At 45.7% G+C, this 3151-nt stretch overlaps 1 protein-coding gene across 3 annotated transcripts in view; it reads left to right on the top strand.

The window, feature by feature from the left end:
- KLHL24 (kelch like family member 24) overlaps positions 1 to 3151 on the top strand; it is an 82033-nt gene that overhangs the window by 58851 nt on the left and 20031 nt on the right. Inside the window, exon 2 of one of the 3 annotated variants that reach the window (XM_009284277.2) lies at positions 1834 to 1952. The exons of the other annotated variants lie outside the window; for them this stretch is intronic. The gene's annotated coding sequence lies outside the window, so the exon portion shown is untranslated. The remainder of the gene's footprint in view (positions 1 to 1833; positions 1953 to 3151) is intronic. 3 annotated transcript variants of the gene reach the window in all.

Here is a 3151-nt window from a genome sequence, read left to right as displayed (position 1 = left end):
GCCGCGTCCAGCTGCGCGAGTAAACAACGGGCGAGCGTGCCCGCGGGCGTCCCCTCTGCACCGGCCTTTTCCTCAATTCGTTTGTTCTGCTGGGTTGGGTGGTTTTTTTTTCCTTTTTTTTGTTTTGTGGGTTGTTTCTTTTTTTTAGTTTGGATGACGCGCTGTTACCTTATATAGCAAAAAGGGGTAGCAACAACTTGGGAATGGTTTGGGATAAAGCCGCGCATGTAGGCCGTTGCTCCCGGGCAGGAGCGTAACTAGGGTCCGTCCCCCGGCAGCGCCTGGCGGGACAGCGTGCCGGCGGCAGGAGGCGTGGGCTGTGGGAATCCGCGCTTAACGACCGCCGTTCCGGCCCGGGCCGCGGTACCGCCCTACGCGGGAGAGTCGGTAGTGCACGTTAAGGGCATCGCCGGCCGCCGACTTCCTGGCTTTTTTTGCTGGGGTTCGTTTTGCGTGTTTCGCGCTGCCTTGTTACGTGGGACCCTTGGTAACGCACACGGTTTCAGATGTACGCATTTATGTATTAGTCCAATTTGCACATCGTTACATATTAAAAATTCCCGTTCCTTTAGGTAAAGGTAATCTCGTTGGGTTGTGGTATCGGCCTGGCTGTTACCGCGCTGTTGGATTGCTGTGATTTGTTTGTTAGTTTCAGATTTCCAGGTAGTTGGCTGAACCCCCTGGAAGTCCTTGAAACCCATAATGAGGACGTGTGCGATGACTGGGGCTTTTGTGCTGTTTTTTTTTAAAACAAAATCTGAATATGTGTAAAAATGGTAGCGAAACCAAGGGGGAAGAATGTTGACTTTGTCACAGTCTCTTCCCCATAGATTAATGATAGTGTGCAGCGGTTTGGGTTTTTTCTCCAGTGGGTGTGTGCCCTTTTAGGTGACCTTTCCACTTATAAAAAGGTTACCTAAAGACTTCTGCACAGTTTAAAGGTGTTCCCTTTTGCTGTGTGTTTTTGTTTTGTTTTACTTAATAATCATGAGTCTCATGTCGAATCACTTCCTGTTTTTGCTGGGTGATTTTTGAGGGCACTTAGGCTTTTTGTGTGTGTCACTAGCTTGATTACTATTGAATCTTGGCATTCAGAGTATTCTTTTTTTTATCAAAATAGTGTCTTACATTAGAATAAAACTTCTACAGTGCAACTAACTCCTTACCGTGTCAATCAGCTTGTTCACTTTGAATTCTTGTTTACTAGTTACTCAGTATTCTTAAAGACTTCATTCATCTCAAAGGCATTCAAATCCTCGATTTCTACTGTAAAACAATAATTTAAAAAAAAAATCTTTAAAACCAACAACTTTTTGGTCTTTTTTTTACATGACAAAGAAAGAAAAAGGAAAAATAAATGCTGTGTTTGTTTTTTGGTGGAGGGAAAGGTTATGCTTCCCCCCCCCTTAAAAGAAAAAAACTGGAGCACGTGTTGTGGTTTAGCCAGTGTGTTGCAGTAGATACAACTGGGAGTTTTTCTCTGACTCTTGTGGTAACCAGACATCTGAGATGAAGCACATCTGCAGATCATGTTATCTGAAATCACAAAATAACTAGAATTGGCCAAACCTGAGTTACAGTTCCCATGCTTCAGAATGAAAATACCATTTATTTTGTTAAGTTTGGTTGCGTTACCTCGAGGGTGCTCTTCCTAACACCATGCCAGGTAATAGTAGACATGACTTGTCTGCAAGCTCCGGCTGCCATGCTCGGCCGTGCAGGCGGTGTCCCTGTGCTCTGAGTGTGCTGGGCTGTGCTGGGGCCGTGCTGGTGGCTCCTGCCCTTCCCCAGGGTAGCTGCCTGTTTCCAGTGCCTCCTTTTCTCCCTTTACAGATGGTCACCAGTCCGGCCACACCGCGCAAGTGCTGGTGCTGACGTGACGCAGTGGTGGGCACAGACACAGGGTGGAAGCCACCTCCACTGGCAGCAGCAGAAGCCCAGCTCAGCTTCAGGTACTCTTGAAACTACACCCTGAGGGTGAGCTTTGGAAGTAGAGCTCAGGCACGCCTGATGACTAGGTGTTACTGAAGGGCCTCGCCCCTCCTCTGCTGCTTTCTGCCAGTTCTGCTAATGGACCAGAGGAGTTCTGTGATGCAGAAGTGACAGAAAGAGCTCTACCAGAAAGTGGCTAGCTGTTGCCAGAGCTGCTGATGGAGAGGGGTAAAATACATGGGGATGTTGCAGTGGAGGAAGGAGGAGTTTAGTGCAACATAAAAGTAATTTGCATAGAAGGATTTACTGATAGAAGGTGCCAGGGCAAGCACTTTATAGGCCTCATTTACCGGCCTCTGAATTGGGCTCTCAGATTATTTCCAAGGAATGTCTTGTGTAGACAAGCCTACAGACAATATAGGTTAAGGAAATAGAGGAACCTGATCTTCTGGTGAACGCAGCTTAATTTAGAGATGTGCATGTGCAGGTAACATCCATGTCGGAGCCGTGTCTGTATTTGTAAAACACTTTTAAAACCTGTTGATAGAAAGTGTGATTTGTTTTTCCTTTCCAGTTTTTGAACGGGTAGACTCTCTGATTTGCTTAAGGTCCGTCCTTGTTGACCCTTGCTCAGGCAAGCAATCTAATGCAATTCATATTTTTTCAATGTAATAATTTCCAATAGCTGCATCTGGGGAAAAAAAAATCATTTGTTTTTCTTTTGCTTCATTTAAACTTACTGAAGATGTCACAATGTTAAATTCTCTCAATGATTGGTGCTTTATAATGCAGAGTCTGTAGGCATGTGTAAGTACCTTTATATACATGGAAGGTGCAGACAGGTATATCACTTGTAAGTGTTTCCCTCCTTTGCGCACTAAGGAGCTCAGCTTCAGGCATGGATTCCCCTCTGCCTTGCCAGCTTTGGGGCTGAAACATGGGGCAGGCAGCTGGAAGTAGTGACATTTTAAAACTGCCAGAGCGAGATTTGCAAGAAGGCTGTATGTATGTCTGATAGAGCTGAACATGTGATAGTGTTACTGATAGTCTTACAGAATCATAGAGGTCTTTTCCAACCTTAATGATTCTAAGATCATCGAGTCCAACCGTCAACCCAACACCACCATACCCACTAAACCATGTCCCTAAGCGCCTCATCTACACGTCTTTGAAATACTTCCAGGGATGGGGACTCAACCACTTCCCTGGGCAGTCTGTT

Source organism: Aptenodytes forsteri, unplaced genomic scaffold, assembly GCF_000699145.1.
Source record: "Aptenodytes forsteri isolate BGI_AS27 unplaced genomic scaffold, ASM69914v1 Scaffold278, whole genome shotgun sequence".
Classification (NCBI taxonomy): domain Eukaryota; kingdom Metazoa; phylum Chordata; class Aves; order Sphenisciformes; family Spheniscidae; genus Aptenodytes; species Aptenodytes forsteri.
Note: the sequence above shows the minus strand (reverse complement) of the source record. Positions and strands in the feature narration are given on the sequence as shown.